Source organism: Trichechus manatus, unplaced genomic scaffold, assembly GCF_000243295.1.
Source record: "Trichechus manatus latirostris isolate Lorelei unplaced genomic scaffold, TriManLat1.0 scaffold00012, whole genome shotgun sequence".
NCBI classification, from domain to species: Eukaryota; Metazoa; Chordata; class Mammalia; order Sirenia; family Trichechidae; genus Trichechus; species Trichechus manatus.
In genome coordinates, this window is record NW_004443948.1 from 9,778,449 (window position 1) to 9,802,331 (window position 23,883).

At 38.6% G+C, this 23,883-nt stretch overlaps 1 long non-coding RNA gene across 7 annotated transcripts in view; it reads right to left on the minus strand.

Annotated features, from left to right (window-relative positions):
• The window catches only part of LOC111819574 (uncharacterized), a 167,300-nt gene that overhangs the window by 102,361 nt on the left and 41,056 nt on the right, over positions 1 to 23,883 (minus strand). For 2 of the 7 annotated variants that reach the window (XR_002823161.1, XR_002823166.1), the window contains exons 2-3: positions 19,539 to 19,681; positions 15,027 to 15,065 (exon numbers count right to left, since the gene is read on the minus strand). This is a non-coding gene — a long non-coding RNA (uncharacterized LOC111819574). Of the gene's footprint in view, positions 1 to 1,339; positions 2,383 to 13,784; positions 15,066 to 15,157; positions 15,206 to 16,047; positions 16,151 to 19,538; positions 19,682 to 23,883 lie in introns of those variants that run through there. The other 5 variants (XR_002823164.1, XR_002823165.1, XR_002823167.1 and 2 more) reach the window with 4 other exon arrangements.

Sequence of the window (23,883 nt, forward strand, 5' to 3'; positions counted from 1 at the left end):
ATTAAGCCAAGGCCAAAGCTGAGAAATAAGATTCTTAGGTGGCTGTAGTCAAATATATTGAAAAAGGAAAGTGAGAAGAAAAGTTCTCTTTGTGACCATGTATGGATTTTTAAAGAATTAAAAGATGATGTTAGAATGACTTAGAGACAATGTTAAGGTTGTCCAGTTGAAGATAGTCTGGCACAGGGCTTTACTTCTCCCTCTCCACCCCAAAACATCCCATTAGAGAGAAAGAAGAAACATGGAAATTAGAATGAATTCATTGTAATACAGACTGGAAAGCTAAAGAATTTCTGAATATATCAAGCAGTCAGAAATAGATCAATGGGAAAATTTAACAGACCTGAATAACCTTTAGTAAAGGAGAAAGAGGGACTTGCTCCAAAATGAGTATCCCACTAGAATGCCAGAAGAATCCAGGCTAAGAGGAACATAGGGGCAATTGGTAGGATAAATGAGTTAAAGTGTTGCAGAACAGTCATACTAGTTCCCCACTCTCAGATCTGCCGTGATATTTGTTTCCAGCATAAACATTAGGGCAGGTTTCTAAAAAGAAGAGGGAAATCTGGCATTGCTGCTGGAGACGCTGGAGAGGGTGCTGGTGTTTTATTCCAAGTGATTTTCAGTTATTAATAGACAAATACTTGAGCTTGGAAGGCAACCTCCTTACACATCTTAAAACATAACAATCAGCTAGATGTCTCCACCCCCTGACCTCCGTGAAGGTCCCCATAATGTGAATCAATCTTCACAATGATTTTCAAACATACCAAATGATCACCAGACTGATCGAGCAGACACTGAAAGTGCAGTATAGTGTTAATTCAAGATGCAGACAATAATTTTAAAATGAGAATAATTAATATACTCGGTAATATTCCTGAACAATATAAGAGCTAAGTAGTAATGGGCATACAAAAGGGCATAGAAAAGAAAGATAAAAGAAATGTTTAAGATTCCCACAGATATAGATATGCAGCATAGATCAGGTAATTTGCTTTATTTTATGCAATATAAATTGAAATGTAGGTGCATAGTCATTATTTCGATCATTGTTGTTGTTAGGTGCCGTTGAGTCTGTTCGGACTCATAGTGACCCTATGTGCAACAGAATGAAACACTGCCCAGTCCTGCGCCAACCTCACAATCGTTGTTATGCTTGAGCCCATTGTTGCAGCCACTGTGTCAATCCATCTCCTTGAGGATCTTCCACTTTTTTGCTGACCCTCTGCTCTACCAAGCATGATGTCCTTCTCCAGGGATTGGTTCCTCCTGATAACATGTCCAAAGTACATGAGACGGTCTTGCCATCTTTGCTTCTAATGAGCATTCTGCTGTACTTCTGCCAAGACAGATTCGTTGGTTCTTCTGGCAGTCCATGGTATATTATCGAGATTAGTGTTTTAATAAAGACAAATCTATTTCTAATTCTAATATCTGGGAATTTGTAGACATATACTCATTCCCACTCCTATGCACATCTTCATTTAAATGGGAAAATATACGACCTTATATGATTCTGTCAAAACTAATAGATCTATGTCAGAATTTTCCATCTAATTTCCTTCTTTGTGTTTCACAACTATTCTGGAAGGTAGGTATTACTATTGCCACTTCACATAAGAGAAAACTGAGGCTCAGTGGAAATAGGTGAATTATAGAGATCATATAGCCAAGTAAGTGGCCTTTAGGATTTGAATCCGAGATTTATCCAGTACTGGAGTTTTACTCTAATCCTCTCTAATAATTTGCAGGTACTACTAAAGGAAATGCAAAAATATCATTAAAATTTTCACAGAGTTTCAATTTAAGCTATGCTAATGAAATTCTAGAGTGAAATTTTCATGAATGAGGCAAGATAATATCTGGTTATATTTTAAATACAAAGCTGAGAAGTACAGCTAATGTTCTCTGAACTTGTAGTCACAAATACTTTTTTGTCTTGTTTTGTTTTGCATTTTGTTTAGTTAGTTTTAAGTAACTATTGTACAAAATATCATAATTGCTAGCTAATTTACTTTAAAATGGTGTATATACTGGGCTGGTTTTCACAATCAAATAGGAAAGGGCTTCAGAACACTAACCAGTAAAATACAGGACACAGACTGCTGTCTAAATTTTTAACAACAATTTACATTTGAACAGCACTTTAGAGATTAGTGAGTCCCTGCTGAGAGGCCTGGTGATCTACTTTCAAAAAACCAACCATTGAAAACCCTATGGAGTACAGCTCTTCTCTGACACACCTGGCATCACTATGAGTTGGAAGTGATTCCACGGCAACTGGTTAGCGAACAGGGTAGCGTTTCCACAGAATATTTTCCCAGCAAAGGTGCTAGCTGTGGGCCAAATACACTTATGGTACACAGTGACACCTACGTCCTTTTGGAAAGACACAAAATATATTAGCGATTTAATGACTGAGAAGCTGTTCGCTGAAAAAAACCTATTTCCTGGTTTAACCTATTATTTCTCAAGCTACTGTATCCATGGACCCTTTTTTTTTTCTAGTAAGATCTATTAACCTTCATCAGAGATAATGCTGGAAAATATTAATTATATCATTTAGTCTTCCAACAAATCCAATGAAAGGGACGACCTCATCCCTAAGTTTTTAGTTAGCAAAACAAAGGCTCAAAAAATTTAGGAGACCCACTAATGTAATAAGCCTAATAAGTAGCAGAGGGATGATTTGCACTCAGGTTTTCAAACTAAGTCCAGAAATGGAACTAAGTTCCATTTGGCTAGAGTTCTTTTTATCCCCACCAGTACCTTCATGCTCCATTTATTTTTAACCCATGTGTCTCATGCTGGAGGAAATTGCTTGTGCTGCCACTTTATGCAGCACTTCAGGATTTTGTTCCACTTTTAAGAGAGAATTCTTGATAACAGAATTGCTGTGTTAAGTATTTGTTTAAAGCTAAAGCAGAAAACCACTCATGAGTAACACAGGCAGTTAAATGCTACCATCTGGAGCAAGCGGCATCTATAAATAGCCTTATTTAAGAACCAGTTTACAAATAATAACAGACCCCTGGAATTAAGCAGTTAGCTCCTTTGTCATGAATAACAGCATTCAAGAGAAAGAGCTTGCTTTGTTGCTTTTGAATCTTCACAAATAGAAATACCAGGATATATAGACTATTTGTTAGAAATACTAAGATGTGGATCTCTTGCATCAATAATACTAACAGTAACAGATAATACAGTTTGTGCACTCCAGTTTCACAGACACAGGCAAGGAACAAAGTTTTAGACGTAGAGGACTTATCTAGATCACAGCTGAAGAAAGATAGCAAGGATGCATTTTTTTTTTTTTATCAAAAGATTTACTTCATAACAAATGGAAATATTGTATAAATTAGACAAAAGTTTCTAGTCACTGTCTGCTGCAAATTATGTTTTCACTTTATATTTTGCTTGTCTGCACAGTAGTCATCAAAATAGCATTTTGACTATTTTGTACTGTTTGGCATATGAAATGTTAGTAGAATAAATAGATATAGAGTTAGAGATACAGATACACATACAGATAGAGATACAGATGTAGATCGAAGTTGTCAAGGATTTCATTTTACTTGGATCTACAATCAATGTCCGTGGAAGCAGCAGTCAAGAAATCAAACAACATATTTCATTGGGCAAATCTGCTGTAAAAGACCTCTTTAAAGTGTTAAAAAAGCAAAAATGTCACTTTGAGGACTAAGGTGGGCCTGACTTAAGCCATGGTATTTTCAGTCGCCTCATATGCATGCAAAAGCTGGACAATGAATAAGGAAGACAGAAGAAGGATTGATACCTTTGCACTATGGTGTTGGCAGAGAATATTGACAATACCATGAACTGCCAGAAGAACAAACAAGACTGTCTTCGAAGAAATACAACCAGAATGCTCCTTCCAAGCAAGGATGGCTAGACTTCATCTCACTTATTTTGGCTATGTTATCAGGAGGTACCAGTCCCTGGAGAAGGATATCAAGCTTGGTAAAACAGAGGATCAGGGAGAAAGAAGAAGACTCTCAACAAGATGGATTGACACAGTGGCTGCAACAATGGGCTAAAACATAGCAGCAATTGTGAGGATGGTGCAGGATAGGGCATCATTTCATTCTGTTGCACGTGGGGTCACTATGAGTCAGAACCAACTTGATGGCACCTGACAACAACAACAGGTAGAGATAAAGGTATAGATAGATATGACAGAAAACAATCAAAGATTATTCCTTAAAGATATATAAAACTATTTTCAGACTGAGAAAGTCATGGCTCCTTAGGGTAATGTTTTTTCTATCTTAAAATGATAATATTTGTACTCACTCTGAGGTAAACAGATGACAGAGGCTACTTAAGACCAAAGAAGACTGTGTCTGTATGCAGTGTATATGTCTGGACAGACGTGTACATGCATACTTAGGAGGATACTGACCCTACCAACACTTTCAAGTGGATAATGTTTTAGACTAGAAAACATAATCAAGTCCATTAACTTACTGAGTTCTTAGAGAAAAGAGCATCCTTTCTCTTCTCCACACTCAGCTCTTATTTTCCTACCATTAAAAATTGAAATGTGGAATGTATGAAATATGAACCTAGGAACATTGGAAATAATCAAAAATGAAATGGAACACATAAAAATCAATATTCTGGGAATTAGTGAGCGGAAATGGACTGGTATTGGCTATTTTGAAACAGACAATCATATGGTCTACTATGCCAGGAATGAAAAATTGAAGAGGAATGGCATCACATTCATTGTCAAGAAAGCATTTCAAGATCTATCCTGAAGTACAATGCGTGATAGGATAATATCCATATGCCTTCAAAGAAGACCAGTTAATACGACTATTACTCAAACTTATGCACCAACCACTAATGCCAAAGAAGAAGAAATTAAAGACTATTACCAACTTCTGCAGTCTGAAATTGATTGAAAATGAAATCAAGTTGCATTGATAATTACTGGTGATTAGACCGCAAAAGTTGGAAACAAAGAAGAAGGATTTGTAGTTGGAAAATATGGCCTTGGTGATAGAAAAGCAGTCGGAGACTGCACAATAGAATTTTGCAAGCCCAGTGACCTATTCACCACAAATACCTTTTTTCAACAACATAAATGGTGACTATATACATGGACTTCACCAGATGGCATACACAGAAATCAAATTGACTACATCTGTGGAAAGAGACAATGGAGAATCTCAGCATTATCAGTCAGAACAAGGCAGGAGCCAACTTGGTCATATGTAAGTTCAAGTTGAAGCTGAAGAAAATTAAAACAAGTTCATAAAAGCCGAAGTACGAACTTGAGTGTATCCAACTTGAATTTAGAGACTTTCTCAAGAATAGATTTGACACCTTGAACACTAATGACCAAAGACCAGACAAGTTGTAGAATGACATCAAGGACATCATACATGAAAAAGCAAAAGGTTATTAAAAAGAACGGACATCAGAAGAGGATCTGAAAGTTGCTCTTGAATGTAGATTAGCTAAAGTGAATGGAAGAAATGATGAAGTAAAAGAGATGAACAGGAGATTTCAAAGGATAATTCAAGAAGACAAAGTAAAATATTATAATGAAATGTGCAAAGACCTGGAGTTAGAAAACCAGAAAGGAAGAACAAACTCAGCATTTCTCAAGCTGAAAAAACTGAAGAAAAAAAATTCAAGCCTTGAGCTGCAGTATTGAAGGAGTCCATGGGCAAAAGGGGTCCTGGTGGCGCAGTGGTTAAGTGTTTGGCTGCGAACCAAAACATCGACAGTTTGAATCCACCAGATACTCCTCGGAAATCCTATGGGGCAGTTCTACTCTGTCCTATAGGGTCACTATGAATTGGAATCAACTTGATGGCAACAGGTTTTGTTTTGTTTTTAATGGGCAAAATATTGAATGATGCAGTAGGCATCAAAAGAAGATGGATGGAATACACAGAGTCACTGTACCAAAAAGAATTGGTCGATGTTCAATCATTTCAGGAAGTAGCATATGATTAAGACCAATGGTATTAATGGAAGAAGTCCAAGCTGCACTAAAAGCACTGGTGAAAAACAAGCCTCCGGGAATTGAAGAAATAGCAATTGAGATATTTCAACAAACGGATGCAACACTGGAAGTGCTCAGTTGTCTATGCCAAGAAATTTGGAAGAGAGATACTTGGTCAACCAAGTGGAAGAGATCCCTATTTGTGCCCATTCAAAAGAAAGGTGATTGAACAGAATTTGGAAATTATTGAACAATATCATTAATATCACATGAAAGTAAATTTTTGCTGAAGATAAATCAAAAACCGTTGCAGCAGGACACCACCGATACGGAATTTCCAGAAATTCAAGTCAGATTCAGAAGAAGATGTGGAATGAGGGATATCATTGTGGAAGTCAGATTGATCTTGGCTGAAAGCAGAGAATATCAGAAAGACATTTACCTGTGTTTTATTGACTATGCAAAAGCATTCAACTCTGTGGACCCTAACAAATTATGGATAACATTGAGAAAGATGAGAATTCCAGAACACATAATTGTGCTCATGCAGAACCTTTACATAGACCAAGAGACACTTTTTTGAACAGAACAAGGGGATATTGAATGTTTTAAAACCATAAAATGTATGCATCAGGGTTGTATCCTTTCACCATATTTATTCAATCTGTATGCTGAGCAAATAATCCAAGAAGCTGGATTATATGAAGAAGAATGCAATACTAGGATTGGAGAAAGACTCATTAACAACATTATGCAGATGTCATAACCTTGTTTGCTGAAATCCAAAAGGATATGAAGCACTTAACTCATGAAGATCAAAGACTACAGCCTCTAGTATAGATTACACATCAACATAAAGAAAACAAAAATCCTCACAACTGGGCCAATAAGCAACATCATGATAAACAGAGAAAATCTGAAGTTGTCAAGAGTTTCATTTTACTTGGATACACAATCAACATCCATCGAAGCAACAGTCAAGAAATCAAATGACATATTGCATTAGGGAAATCTGCAAAAGACCTATTTCAAGTGTTAAAAAGCAAAGACATCACTTTGAGGACTAAGGTGCACCTGATCCAAGCCATGGTATTTTCAATTGCCTCATATGCACGGGAATGCTGGACAATGAACAAGGAAGACTGAAGAAGAATTGATGCTTTTGAACTATGGTGTTAGCAAAGAATACTGAATATACCATGGACTGCCAGAAGAACAAAAAAATCTGTCTTGGAAGAAGTACAACCAGAATGCTCATTAGAAGCAAAGATGGTGAGACTTCATCTCATGTACTTTGGACATGTTGTTAGGAGGGACCAGTCCCTGGAGAAGGACATCATGCTTGGTAAAGTAGAGGGTCAGTGAAAAAGAGTAAGACACTCAACGAGATAGATTGACACAGTGGCTGCAACAATTTGGGCTCAAACATGGCAACAATTGTGAAGATGGTGGAGGACCAAGCAGTGTTTGTTCTGTTGTACACAGATAAGGTCACTATGAGTAGGAACCTACTCCACAGCACCTAAGAACAATCACAACATAAGGTAATAGCTGTCTCGTCTGTGAAGAGCAGTGCCTACAGTAACTCCCATTCCCTTTTATCCCTCTGTTGTGGCTTTGCAATTTCTGTCTCGATTTCCTTTTCTGCTCCCCTCAACTAATATTCCTATTATTGTCTCTTATCCATAACTTTGTCCCCAAGTTCACCCAATAATAACGAAGTTAACAACACCAAGGAAGACTGATTAACGATTGGGTCCATTGCTCATGGCCCAGTCCTCCCTTTCCAGTGCCTGGTTCTTGTCAGAAAAGGATGACAACCCAAACTCAGACACTTTTTCCATCTCCCCTTCCTTTCTTTTCTTAATCTCAAAGTACTAGATCTTTGCCTCTGCTGTAATAAAATTTCTGGAAAAGTCTCAGGGTCACTGTGAGTCGAAGTTGACTCAACGGCAATGGCTTTGTTGTTGTTGTTGTTTTTAGTTTTGCTCTGAAATAGAAATTAATCTAACTTCAATACTCAAAAACTATTATTAGCATGCATGCATTCATTGAAAAGTCTAGATCGAAAAGAAAAAGAGAAAAGATCTAAAATTTAGTTGTCTACGGGGTATGGGGAGAAGGGCAAGTAAGGCAAAGCAAAAGTATAAGTAGCAAGGCAGGAAAACCTTTTACCCAACTTTCACTTCCTACTTCCTTGTACTAACTAGCTATTAAGCCAAAAACTGAAACCAGCTGTGACTGAGTCAATTTCAACTCATGGTTACCCCATGTGTGCCAGAGTAGAACTGTGCTCTGTAGGGTTTTTGAAGACTGATTTTTCGGTTCTTCCAAGAAGCCCCTGAAAAGACTTGAACCGCCAACTTTTTGATTAGCAGCCAAGCAGTTAACCATTTGTACAACCAACTAGCCATTAAAGGTTAAAAAAAATCTCAAAAGACCACATGATACTCGGACTATGTGAAAGTTAAATAGTAAGACCTGATAACCTACTACATTGGAAATGCCATGGCCTCCTTGTTTCTGACCACCTGGGCAGCTGCTTTCAGTTTGGATTCTTCCAACCAAAGAGACTTGAAAACACTCCTCTCATAGCTACGATATGCATAAAGAATGCAGACAAAGATATCTGGGGATGGAATGATGGAGAATTGTAGCATCACACAGCTCCAGCCAGCATTTAGCAGAGCATAACTGAGAAGAGTAAAACCACCCATAGAACTCAACTGATAAAAACTCCATACTTAAAGACTGCTTTGAAGGCATGTATAATAAAATATTGTGTAATGGGGTGCCTGGAAGCTCTGGTGAGGCAGGGCTTTAATTTGTTTTACTGAGCAGAGTGCCAGCTGCTTCTCTGTTTAGGCAGAGGTAAAAAAGTCATCTTCCAGTGGATCGTATCTATGTTGGGCAGTTACATAGTTATGCAAATGTGAGGCACAAAGCTACTTCTAACTCTGAACAAAACTTTTGTTAGATGTAGCAGGGCTGTACCTAACCTTTGATAATCAGAGCCTGGGAGTTGGTGCACCAATTTGGGTAAGGAACATTTGGCAAAAGAAGAAGGCAAAATCTTGACAACTGTTTCCTGAGATTGAACATTAAGTAAAACCGTAAAGATGGAGAGAGGTAGCCCTGACTAAATTCTGTTGACCTCTGGGGCCCCCAAAGGAAATTCACTGGGATGGAAGAGGGAGAATATATGGTGCATCTAGGCTCAATGGGAGCCCTACAGAAGCAAGGCTACAACTGGCCTGGTTGTGATTGGAGATGAAGTGACAAAAAGTTATAATCTTGGGGCTCAGGTGTGGAGTATCAACATAGCTTGCACAAGGGCCTAAGCCACTTAATGCACTATCACTGGGGAGCCAAGGTTCAAGTATATTCCTATGGTACCAAGATGCAATGAACTGATAGGACTTTTCAATATTCCTTATCTCCCTCCAGCTGGCTTTCAGAAGCAGAGTTGGCTTGTAGTAGGCCATGGACAAGCCTTACACATTGTAGAAGCCAATGTCTTCCTGGCTCAGTTTGTTCTTATGTACAGATGGCTCAGAGTTATATTGTTGGAATGTAAATGTGCAAGATGATGTTAATAGCATAGTAAAAACTTAAACCCAGAACCCAGATCTAAGAGAAACACTAAAGACAATTTTTATAGTCATAAAAGGTGATTGTGTCAGAGATTTAGCATGTGGTTAGGGTTTAAGAAACTTGGTGTGGTGGGCAGACTCTAGGTTCCCCCCAATGATTTTGCACCTCCTTCCGTTAAGTGATTCCCTCCCCTTGAGTGTGGGTGGGACTTGTGACTTGCATAACCAATAGATTATGGTAAAAGTGATGGGTTATCACTTCTGTGATTATGTTTCATTATATTAAGACAATGTCTTAGCACACTGGAGGAAGAGTCTCCTTGCTAGCCAGACGAAGTAAGCATTCATGTTGAGAAAGTCCATGCAGCAAAGAACTAGAGGTAGCTGCTAAAAGTACGGGAAGCCACTAGGACCTGAGGGTGGCTTCCAGAGTACAGCAAACAAAGCCATCCTCAGCAGTCATACAGCCAGAAGGAAATGAATTCTGCCAACAGCGTGAATAAGCTTTGAAGTGGAGTCTTCCCTAGTCAAACCTCCAGCCGAGAACACAGCCCAGTTAACAACTTAAGTGCAGCCTGTGAAACTCTGAGCAGAGGAACCAGTTAAGCCATGCCCGAACTCCTGACCCACAGAAACTGTGAATATACATTGTTTTAAGCTGCTGCCTTTGAGGTAATTTGTTTCACAGCAGTAGAAAACTATTATAGTATTATACTTGGTAAGCACCCACTGAAGACCTCCCTGGCCTAGTACCCTGAACAGGCAGATGACCATTACTGGGATCCAAATATGTTTCCTGTAAAGAAACTGGGATCTTGGAGTAGCCTCAGTCAGGAAATTCCTTCAGCCTAATATTTTCTCATATGTTTCACTGAGAATTTGTTCCTTGAGTTTGTTGCATAAAATGTAACTCTGTAAGATATAATGTATCAGAGTGCTCTTTTTCATCAGTCTTCAAAACTCATGAACTAATTTATTTCCCTTTTAGTGTGGGGGACACATAAGCTTCTGGGACTACTGGGGGTAGAAATGGAAGTCTAAGTAAAGACAATGACTGTTAAAATAGAAAAGGAAGGAGCTGTTTCACCTAATCCTCACTCCCTATTTCTTGTATTCATTTTCAGTTAAAAATCCATAGCAATCCTCAAAAGAGCTGGGTGTAAGCAACCCACATGACATTGGGTTGTGCATGGAGGAGGCTTATGTTCCCCTGAAGTAGAAAGTAAACATTCCAGACTAGGTAATGAAGGACAAGAATAGCTTAGGACACATAAAAGTAGATTCTAACTAAGCCAGATTTGTGACTTTTCATCAAACCGGCTAAAGTGATTATGAGTTTTTTGAGGAGAAGTCCTCAGAGATATACCAGATACATATTCTTTATGTCTAATTTATATGTGGTAAAGTGTATATAGAATCCCTGGGTGGTACAAATGTTTAATTCACTTGTCTGCTAACCAAAAGGTTAGAGATTTGAGTCTACCCAGAGGCAACTTGGAAGAAAGGCCTTGTACTTTTTTTTTTTTAACTTCCAAAAAATCAGTTATTGAAAACCCTATGGAGCATAGTTCTATTCTGACACACATGGAGTCACTATGAGTCGAAACTGACTCAGTGACAACTGGTATACCCACCACCCATCTATCAGTTTGTTGTACTGTGATGGCTTAAACATGTTGCTACGATGCTGGAAGCTATGTCACCAGTATTTCAAATATCAACAGGGTTATCCATGGTAGATAGGTTTCAGTGGACCTTCCAGACTAAGATAGAATAGGAAGAAAAGCCTAGTGATCTGCTTTCAAAAATTAGCCAACAGAAATCCTACAGATCACAATAGAATATTGTCTGGTATTATGCTGGAAGATGAGCCTCATAAGTAGGAAGGCATTACACAATGGCTGCAACATTGTACTCAGCCATGCAAATGATCATGAAAATGGTGCAGGACTAGGAAACGTTTTGTTCTGTTGTACATGGTATCGCCATGGGTCAGAGCCAACTCGACAGCAATGAATAACAACAAAATTGTATTTAGTTTTATTACAATCATTTTAATGATTTTTATGATTTATAGCATGGACGATATCATTAATATCACACACAAGTAAAATTTTGCTGAAGAGCATTCAAACACAGTTGCAATGGTACATCGACAGGGAACTGCCAGAAATTCAAGCCAGATCCAGAGGACACGGAACAAGGGATATCACTGCTAATGTCAGATGGACCTTAGCTGAAAGCAGAGCGTACCAGAAAGATGTTTACCTGTGTTTTAGTGACTGTGCAAAGGCCTTCAATTGTGTGGATCATAACAAATTTATGGATAACATTGCAAAGAATGGGAATACCAGAACACTTAATTGTGCTCATGAGGAACCTGTACATAGACCAAGAGGCAGTTGTTCAAACAGAACAAGGGGATACTGAGTGGCTTAAAATCAGGAAAAGTGTGCATCACGGTTGTACTCTTTCACCATACTTATTCAATCTGCATGCTGAGCAAATAATCTGAGAAGCTGACTATATGAAGAAGAATATGGCATCAGGAGGAAGACCTATTAACAACCTGCGATATGCAGATGACACAACCTTGCTTCCTGAAAGTAAAGAGGACTTGAAGCATTTACTGACGAAGATCAAAGACCACAGCCTTCAGTCTGGATTACACCTCAACATAAAGAAAACAAAAATCCTCACAACTGGACCAATAAGCAACATTATATAAATGGAGAAAAGATTGAAGTTGTCAAGGATTTCATTTTACTTGGATCCATAATCAACACCCATGGAAGCAGCAGTCACGAAATCAAACTATGCATTGTGGTGGGCAAATCTGCTGCAAAAGACCTCTTTAAAGTGTTAAAAAGAAGAGATGTCATTTTGAGGACTAAGGTGCCATGGTGTTTTCAGTTGCCTCATATGCATGTGAAAGCTGGACAGTGAATCAGGAAGACTGAAGAAGAATCAATAAGTTTGAATTACAGTGTTGGTAAAGAATATTGAATACACCATGGACTGTCAGAAGAACCAGCAAATCTGTCTTGGAAGAAAGTACAGCCAGAGTGCTCATTAGAAGCAAAGATGGAAAGACTTTGTTTCACATACTTTTGACATGTTATCAGGAGGGATCAATCCCTGGAGAAGGACATCATGCTTGGTAAAGCATAGGGTCAGCAAAAAAGGGGAAGACCCTCAACGAGATGGATTGACACAGTGGCTACAACAATGGGCTCAAGCGTAACAACGATTGTGAGGATGGTGCAGGATTGTGAGCATGGGCAGTGTTTTGTTCTGTTGTACATAGGGTCGCTATGAGTCAGAACCAACTCGACAACACCTAACAACAACATAGCAAGAATTAATCTTTCTCTCCAAAATCCCATCCCTGTATCACCCTGTCATAGACTTTGATACACTAAAGGGCTCAGAGTGGTAACAGGCCTCATCTCCGTCATTCAATGAAAACATCCCCATATAGTCCTTCACATCCTAAACTTCTGAAAAAACTCCTGGAAAGCCTCTCTCCTCTCAAGTCTGTCACCTTACACCTGCACATACTTTGGCTTAAAGAACAAACAAATCAACGAAAGCTGGAGTGGGAATTGACTTTTGGGGTTCTAACCACTTCAGCATTTGGCCTTGGCACATAAAAGTGGTCAAGAACCCCATAAGACAGAGATCAAAACTTAGAACAGAAAATTTTGCAATCTTCTTGAGTTTTAGGGAAAAGTGATCAATAAGACTTCTATGTTGCAGGTTCCCATGGTGAGAAGAACAAAGCACAGATTAATTTAATATTGAATGCCTTGCCACTTCATCTCAAGATACATACCACTCCCTAGCTATTTTTATATATAAATATCTTAAGTGGTAGCCAGTATCTGATTATTAGCTTCAAGGACCTGGTATCCAAAGTGGACAAAGCCAGGTAAGCAGCTACACTAACATAGCACTGCCACAATGTGTTATGATGAATGCTTCAGGGAAAGGAGAGGAAGATAATTGTTTTATTAGAAACAGCAGGCTGTTGTTCGCTGCTATCAAGTCCACCACCAACTCATGGCAGCCCCATGCACAATGGAACGAAACACTGCCTCATCCTGAGCCATCACCACAATCAGTTGTGGATCAGATTGTTGTGATCCACAGGATTTTCACTGGCTGATTTTTGGAAGGAGGTTGCCAGGCCTTTCTTCCTACTCCATCTTATTCTGGATGCTCTGCTGAAACCTGTTCAGCATCATAGCAACACGCAAGCTTCCACTGACAGACAGATGGTGGCTGCACATGAGCTGCACTGGCTGGGAATTTAACTCAAGTCTCCACGTGGAGAGCAATTATTCTACCACTCGACTACCATTGCTCCTTCATGGAAACAACAGATAGTGCTATAGAAATTGAAGCATTTAGGCAAACTCTTGGAGATGGAGGGGAAGGGGTAGAAAACATGTAAACCTCCCTTTTGCCAAGCCTCTCTCCTGCTTCTGTATCACTGCCTAGCCTTTGGCCTCTCTGGCTGAACAGGTATAACCATTGCCTTTTGGGATGTGGATAAATAACTGTTCTCCCTGCCCAGTCCTTGAGAGAAGGGAAATCCTCAATTTTATTGCCATTGAGGTGATGATATTCTATTTTGCTAAGTTGGATCTCTAAATTATTTTTTTTTTCTGAATTCATTTTTGTTCCAAAGGAAACATTGTTTTTCAAGGTGATTCAGTTCTACTAGACTGTACAGATTTTGCATCATTATTGGACTAAACAGGCTTCATGGGCTAACCTGGGGGAACCTGGATACCATTTATAGTATTTCTAAGGGAAAAATGCATTTCAAGCTCTGAACTACCAGATCTACAAAAACCTCATTAGTAAGCCAGTAATGCCCTTTCTTTTCTTTGTCTCGCCTTTGCTTGTTAGGGAAGCAACCACACTGGTGTGAACTGCATTCTTTTAACTTCTTTTATCAGTTGGAATGCTTTTGTCTGTAAGTAACAGAAGGCCCTACTATATGTGGCTTAAACAATAATGACATTTATTATGACATTCAGCAAGAAGTCCAGAGAGAAACAGATCTAAGAATTGGCTCAGCAGCCTAACAATGCCTTCAGGTACCCAAGCTCTATCCTTCTGCTCTGACATGCTATACATGCCATCAATCTCCCTCATCCCCACCTCCTCGGCTGCAGCAACTTTATGCATTAAGTCCTCATGACAACATCCAAAGGCAGGAAAGGAAAGGTGGCTGAAACATTTTCCCCTAGTGCATATGTCTTTTACCAGGAAGAAACCTTTCCCTGGAGACCCCCAACAGATTTCTCAGTTCCCATTGGCCAGAACTTGGTCACATACAAACTCCAAATGACTCCTTAGTGAAACTGGAATGACCTGATCCTTATTGACCTATATGCTTCATGTTTCATACTGTAGAGCGGGAATGGGGCTCACCTTACCTGAGCATGCTGCCTCCAAACTTCATCAAAATCAGGGTTCTGTTAGGAAAAAAGAAGAGGGAACTAGCTGTCAGCAGGTAACCAATAGCGGATGTTACACAGTAATTTTAGTCCTTGCTTTTTAATTTTACCTTCTTGTTTAAGAGGTTCACTCTAGCCTGGTAACATACGCCACTGGGCTGCAAAGATGAGACTTTACTGGGATACAAAGCACATAAACAAAATGCATGCTAAATTACAATGTTATGGCCATGTTGCAAACGTGGTGTTGTGAAATTACATTCCTTATTAGACAATATAAATAGTCATGTCAACGTGGATGTTAGAGTGATTCATTGAGCTTAAAGACATAAAGGGTACAAAGCTCCCAAGTGCTAATCATGCTCACTTTTCACTGACCTATGTCCAATGAGGCAAAAATAAGCCACGTGGAATTCACATATAAACGAGAATGTTAGTTAACATGCCACTTACTATGCATTGAAATAGTGGCAGCTTTTCAATGTTTAGTGACACAGAAACTCTTTGTACAGGGACTGTTAGCAGTAGTTTTCTGGAAGCAATAATCCCTGAATATAGAGCCAAATATAACCAGCAACACAATCACGAATGATACCCTTCTCCAGTGATACTCCCAGATACTGTTTTGTAAAGCTCATTACTCTTATAATGATTTTTGTATTATCACAAGGTTGTGGACAACTAATTCAGAACCTAGAAAGCATAGCCTAAGTCACCTTCTTTGTCTCATCAGAGCATTACACCTACCATCACGGGCCCTGTAAGGAGGATAGCTGGACTCCAATACCTACCCAATTCCAGTGAAGTAATCAGATATAGACTGGGTCACAGCCAGACTTAAATACCTACGTCGAAGACAGAGCTGTGGGCATTAAATGCACAGAACTTCAAAATCAACAGCCCACTAGGAATTCTCCTAGGAATACAATGTGGTCCATAAAAGGAAGATGTCCCTTCCACAACCGTAACCCTGTTCAGAACTTTGTGAAAAGACCTGGACCTGAGAGAGGTGACGTCCTATGTGTCACTTCTCTCCTTTAACTTTTGAAATGTCATGGAGTAATGCAAACTGGTCCCATTATGACTTTCTTGGACTTTTCTTCCTATGTGGGATAGAACAGAGAAGGCTGCTATTCTCATAATTCTCTATTGCATTTCAATAGTGTCTTTCTTCTCAAACTTTAGCTGGAGAATGGGGTTAAAACACTTGTCAAAAAGACAGTCTTCTCAGTTTATCAGGTCAAAATGTGAATGTGAAAGTAAAGAAAGCAATTCTTAAGAATGCATCTTTCTGTTTTTGCACAAAATCAAGGAAAAAGAGAAGACAATAAAGAGAAGTACACAGAATGCACTTAAATAGAGGGGACTTTTTTTTAATGGCAGTAAAAATTGCCTTACAAATTTCAGTTAATAGCAAGCATTGCAACCTTAAAATTAGGAACACAACAGCAGTGCTGAAGTAACCTACAGCTATTTCCCTGTCACCTCAATTTGATCCCTAAAGGCTGTGTCATCAACAACAAACATTCTAACATTGCATTGTCCTATCGAATTTGAGTTATGATCTTAATCAATTAATCAATAATTATTTATCGAGTGTTTAGTATTCTGCTAGGCTCTGTACTGAGGAATACAGAAGGACTATAAAATACAGGAAATCCTTGGCTGGTGCAAATGGTTAACACCCTCGACTGTTTTAACCAAAAGATTGTCAGTTGGGGTCTGTCATGGATTGAATTGTGTCCCCCAAAAATATCTGTCAGCTTGGCTGGGTCATGATTCCCAGTATTGTATGATTGTGTAATCTGATGTGATTTCTTTATGTGTTGTAAATTCTATCACTGTGATGAGGTTATACTGATGAGGTTTTACAAGATTAGATAGTGTCTTCATCCAATCTCTTCTGAGATAGAAAAGAAAGAAGTGAGCAGAGACACATGGGAACCTCATACCACCCAGAAAGCAGTGCCGGGAGCAGAGCGTGTCCTTTGGACCTGAGGTTCCTGTGCAGAGAAGCTCCCAGACCAAGGAAATAGTGATGCATCGCAAGGACCTTTCTCCAGAATCGACAGAGAGAGACAGAGCCTTCTCCTGGAGCTGATGCCCTGAATTTGAACTTGTAGCCTGCTGGACTGAGAGAATAAACTTCCCTTTGTTAAAGCCATCCACTTGTGGTATTTCAGTTAGAGCAGCACTAGATGACTAAGACAGGGTCCACCCAAAGGTGCCTTGGAAGCAAGGCCTGGCCATCTACTTCTGAAAAATCAGCCACTGAAAACCCTACGGAGCAGTCCTGTTCTGACACACGTGGAGACGCCATGAATTGGAAACAACAGCAACTGGGTTCGGTTTTTGTCGTTTATAAAACACACCCTGCTTCAAGGAGCCTATAACATAGTTGAGGAGATGATTATCATACTTGAAACAATAGGGCACAATTCAGGTACCATATAAATTAAACGTTAAATTTAAATACAATCTAAAATGTACACACATTGATACAATTTTAATATTTTCTTTCTCATCTGCTTTACTCTTTGACTTTCTGTATGTGCAGTTCCTCTCCATTACCTTGCTATTGATCTTTTTAATGTGTGTAAAGTGCCAGGCCTAATGTACTATAGACATTGTCTTTGTCTGCTTTACAAATCCCAAAATAAAACTAAGCTAAAGTATTCCTAAAATTTTTATAATGTGAATAACTTTTTGCTTGTTTCAGAATTGTTTGGAATTACTGCTCAGAAAAGAACAGACGTTGCTAAGGCTGAGGAACTAATTGGGCTTTCTGCAGTTCTGTCAATACATGGGAAAGCTTCTGTCTATCCAGATACCTGCCAGAAAACAACAAAAGGTTTTCACTGACATGCAAAGCAAGAGTTCATTTAATTTTTAGGACGCCTTCTATTTTTCAGCTCTAGGATCATTAGTTGAGTTTGCCTTCTTTGTCCCTAATTATGTTGTTTTAAGGGCTGGAAGTTTTAATATTTTTTTAATATATAATTAATTATAAAGTTAAATAAATATCTGTGCTTAGTTGGATGACAGACCAAAACCAAAAAAACCAAACCCATTGCTATTGAGTTAATTCCAACTCATGGTGACCCTATAGGATGACAGGCAGACATAGTTTATTATGTTTCTTTCAAAAGGAAAACCAAAGCCCCTATCATGTTCAAAATCCAAGAGAAAAATACATGTTCTAAAAAGTGACATTTCTTGCTATAATTATTTTCTTTTCTATCCAAGGATAATCAGATAACTGAAAATCTTTATTAAATCAATTCTATCTCATACCTAAATTTCAATGTGAAAATCTTAAACAAATATAATCTTTCACCAAGAACCTATTCAAAATATTTGCAGAACGATTTTCTTCCTCAAACCGAAATTTGAATATGAGATGCATAACAATAAAAAAGTCTACTTGATTAGTCTATTACTCGATTGACAGACACATATGTAGAAAAGGGTTTTAGTCTCATTGAAAAGAATGGTCTTAGTACCCCTTATTCTTCTCATCTTATTGTGAAAGAATATGTTATGAAGTTAATTGTTCAGCGTTTGCTATCTCACCTATAAAAGAAATTGCTTTTTTTTAAAAAGTGGGACAAATAAAATAGGTCAACTTGTTTATGAAGAAAAGTATTTTCATCCATTTTACTCATAGTTCTTGGCTTTTGACAAGATGTCTCTGACATCTTAAATGGAAATATTCACTCTATAATTACACAACTTTTTTATATATACTCATGCTAAAAAAAATTTAAATCAGCCTATTTGAATAGTGTAGGCCATCCATTAAAATTGAAGAATTTATTCAATCGAGACTGTGATTCCTAAGCATATCATTACACTACATTGGAACTTTTTCCTGCCAAGAGTTTGTATAGAGTTTTGAAGTTACAAAACTTTTGTATATGTTTAAATCTTTTGGTCACTTATTCTAAGCAAGTCCCAGTAAAACAAAGTTAGTTTATGTCCTGCATCATGGCCCCAATACCAAAATTATAAAGAGATTACAATGTGCAAATGATGAATTATTTAAATAGATCATCTATTTTCAAAGCTGTTTCAAGATAACAATGGGAAATTTTAAAATGTTAGTTTGAGGGGTAGAAACTTTCAAATAATTTACAGTTTTCCTGCATAAAAAAATATATAACGATCTTTTCAGTTTGAATTTTCTTATGGGCTTCATTAGGCTAAAATTGCCTGGTTTCCAGACAAGACTGTATTTTTAGTTACACAAATCTCATCACCATTACTGAGATATATTTATATTGAGGATATTAACTTAAGATTTAATTTATTGTAATAAATCCCATATCTTAAATCTTTATTCAATTTATTTCTTACCATTACTTAGGAAACTTATAGTTACAGAATTATTATAAAATATTATATGTATTAGGCAATGACAGCTATAATTATGCTGCATATTAAGCAGCACCCCAAATATCAGTGACTTGCAAATATTTATTTTCTTCTTACTCATTAATCTGTAGGTTGTCTACAGAGCTGCCAATCTCAGCTGGACTCTTCAGGAGACTAGACTGGACTTCAGGTTTTGGGATGGTTACAGATCTGCTTCATGGATCTTCATCATTCGGCAACCAGAGTGGCATATTCTTTTCCTAGTGGACAGCAAAAATCCAAGAGTCCAAGCTGACACATTTAAAGCCATGATTTATGTTATGTTATGAATGCTCACATCCCATTGGCTAAAGTAGGTCACATGTCCACCTCAAGCATCAGTATAGTGGAAAAATGTACTCTACCTCCCCTAACCCATTGCCGTCAAGTCAGTTCCAACTCATAGCGACCCTATAGGACATAGCAGAACTGTCCCATAGGGTTTCCAAAGAGTGGCTGGTGGATTTGAACTGCCGACCTTTGTTAGCAGCGAGCTCTTAACCGCTACACTACCAGGGCCTGCCTACCCAAGTAGTAGATAATATAAAGTTTCTTGGTAAGGGGCTTAGGTATATAATTATGTAACAGGGAAAGAGTAGAAAGATTGGGAACAATAATATTCTATAATATTTCCACAATATTTTACAATAGAAATTCATTACATTTCATAAATACATTTTTACACTTCAGAGAATAAACTTAAGAAGGTAAAATACCCCCTTGTAAGAAGAAATTAAAGTTGAAATTTTAGTGAAAATTTATGCCAGTTTATACTGAGTTTAGGTTAAGCACATGTTTAACTTGTAGTTGGACTGTTAACATATGAGCAAATTCAGATTATATCCCCTACAAGAAACCAAATGAATATGAAAACATACAGGATTATTTAAAAAATTAAATTATTTAATAATGACATTGTTTGGAAAATGTACCTTTCCTTCTTGCTGAGTGGAAATAACATTTTTCCTGGCAAAACTTTAGGGTAAGTTCAGCCAGCAACAGAAAATGTTAAGGAAAAATACTTTTCTAATATTATTTATATGATGCCCTACTGTAAAATTTGTTACATGGGACTGCTTTTTTTTTAATGACAGTAAATCTAATGTCAATAGAAACTCAAATACCCTGGAATGTGAAGTCCATAACACGATTTCAGCCCCATCACCATGGGCCACTACTTTCCTGAGTAACCCCCTCTAGGGCTGAATGAGAACTTCAATAAACAATCCATTTGATTCTTGACATTGCTGCCCAGAGTGGCAAGAAATGAAAAGGCTCATAAATGTTTTTTTTTTTTTTTTGGTGTGTGTCTTTAGTGCATGGATTTCTAAGCATTGAAGATGTTACTGAAAAATCACCCCAAGTCATATCAAAATGCAACGGCTAAAAGAGAAAGAAAGATCTTACATAGTACTTCCCTACTTAGAAATCCTCAATGACTCCAAATCACCTTCAGAATGAGGCACTTTTCAGCCATTTACCTTTCTAACTACAATGTTCATTCCTCACCTACCCTCTAGCCAAATTAGTCCATTCCCTGATTATCCCAAAATTAGTCCTAGGCTATCCTCCCATTTTTATTTATTCTGGTTGTTCCCTCTATAAGGAATTTTTTCTCCTGTTATCCATAATCCTCCTGACCTTCCAACATTGGCTGCTACCAAGAACTTAACCAAGGCCCAACTCAGATTCTACTTTCCTCACAAACTGTTTCTGATAATCCTAAGACATTGAATTTCCATTGCTTTTTATATCTCTCTGGTGGCATGTGGAACAGTCTAACTTCTGTGTTATTTGATTCTTCGACAATTATTTATTTAGTATCTGCCGTGTGTTAGGAGCATATGCCCACACTCCAGTAACTCAGTCTATTTTGCAAGTTTGTTGTATCCTAGCAAAGTGTAAGCTCCCTGAGATCAGAGACTGTCTTACTCATTTTTGTATTCGCTGTGGGGCCTAGCACATTCTCTTTCACACAGTAGGTGTTCAGTAAATGTTCTTGGTAATTTTTAATCATTCTGTCCAGGAATTTTTACAAAATAATTCTGAACTGTGTGCACGTGCATGTCCATATACACAGGTTGTACCACTAAATCCCAAGCAATCATGAGACTGCTAGGATAAGGACTCCACTTTCTGATCTGATTGGGACGTAAACACAAGACAGTGACACAGTGTTGGCAATTGAAAGCTGTTATTATTATTTATAAATAATAATAGATAAACAGTAAACAATACGAATAGATTACTTATACAAAGCAAACTATAAACAACAGGAACAAATTTGAAGTGAACTGGCCACCACCACCCCTGTGAGCATCCACTTAGCATCATAGTGGACGGATCCATTTATGTCTAAAAGGGGACCTGATCACCGTTCCCAAATTACCCATGAGCATTTCTATGTCACCACGCCGTGGACCACATGTTAGCAGGTATCTCTCTCTCTCCCTCTCAGCAGGTATGTCGTCAGATTAGGTTGAATAAGGCAGGGCTGTGTTCTCTCCCCTCCCCCCTCCCCCCGCCCCCCAGCTTTTCTTGTCTAGGTTTGGTCTCCCATGCTTGCTGGTCCAGCTTTCAACCAGCAGCTTTGGAACAACCCTGGGCCAGTGCCAGCATTAGGCAGGCATCATGACAGCTTTTGAGACAAAAACCGTTTTACGGGGGCAACCCCTGTACAGTGTATGCTTAAGTCTCTGCTCCGTCGGCAACCTCCTACCCGGAGGTGCCCAGCTCCGCTCCACTGGCCGAGTCTGCCTACTACCCTCTGCCGGTCTCATGGTTCCTGCCACTCACTCGACTGCTGCCATTTCTCTGCCACTCAGTTCTGCTCTGCTTGCCACCGTTTCTCTCCATCTTCACTGTTATCAGCTCAGTGAGTGTTAGTAGCTCCGTGTTAAAGCCCTTGATCTATAACTCTTATAGGAGGTTCTCAGGGTAGGGCCTGTTGTCTAAAGAACACACTCCTCCTTCTCTCCTGGCTCTGGTTGATCAGGAAGCCCCATCTGAGCCTCTGTGTTCTAGAGTTATTAGTCACTAGGAGCAACCCACCCCGCCAGCCAATCCTAGTGAAGGTCAGACAGGGCAGGGCTTATCTAGCCAATCTGGGTAAGGGTCAGACTGGCTAAGGCCCCTCAGCCAATCCCAGTAAAGGTAGACCACTGTGAGGGACACCTCCCCAGCCAATCCATGTAAAAGTGGATAACTAAGTGCCCAATCCCTTGCAAGCCATTTACCCAGATAGTAAATGGACCAATCCCTTGCAAACCACTTAGGCGAATCGCAAACACACCACTCCTTTAGCAAATTGCGGCCAACCAATTGTTTTTGTAGAATTACAAACCAAGGCCAGAAAAGCCTTATAAAAGAAAACCTATTGCAACACAAATGCAAAACTTGACTTCAGACTCCAGAAAAAGTACCTGGATCACAGATACTCAATAAATTCTAACTGGGTCATTAGAGGTAATTGGATCTATTTGAGTCAGGAAAAGACTGTGCCATTTGCCTTGAGGCATTTAAAATCAAAGAATCTCATTTGTCTTGGATGCCTTTAGTGTGGGTCTGCATAACTGTTGTGACTCCTTCAGACTATTACGGTTCTATATAAAGGATTTTCAACATTCAAACAGTAAATGCCAGACTGACAAAAATGAGGATGCACACACACACACACACACACACACTAACATGTGGCACTTTATTTATATGATTACAGATCTCTGCTTAAATTATTAACTATTTTAGTTATATAAAAAAGCTGAAAATTTTTATATTTATAATGCTTTTTTATCCTCTTTGATCTTTTTCCTATCTTCTTTAAGTACAGCTTTTATATGCCACTAATTGCTCAAAAACACAGACTAGCCCATTATTTCTTTATAGGCATAGAATTTTAGAGCTAGAAGAGATGATAGAAGTCATTGAAACTTATCTTAATTTTATAAACTAGCAACTGGGATCCATCAAAATTCTGATTGCGGCCTCATAACTTAGAGGTGGAATTGTGACTAGAACTCAGGTCTCCTGACTCCTGACATAGTGCTCTTTCCGCTTGACCATCCTATACCTTTTTAAACTCTTCTACTTGTATGGACTGCAGGATTTGGTCGCGGAAAGTTTCTGCAAATTCTATTCTGCCCAAACTCAAAGGCTATCCTCCTTCATGAAACGATCTCTGCTGTTCCAACTCACAATGATATCCTTCAGAAGAAGTACTCTGTACCTTCACAAATAAGCCCGTTAGCTAAGTTGTAAGATACAAAGACTGCCCTCAAGCAGTTTAGAATATAGTTAAGGAGGTCATTCATGTACACGTAAACAGGACAGACGATGATGATTATTTTAAGATGGCCACAGTGGGCTCTAGAAGCATGTATTAGTCTCCTAGGGTTGCAGAAAGAAAATGCCACACTTTGGGTTG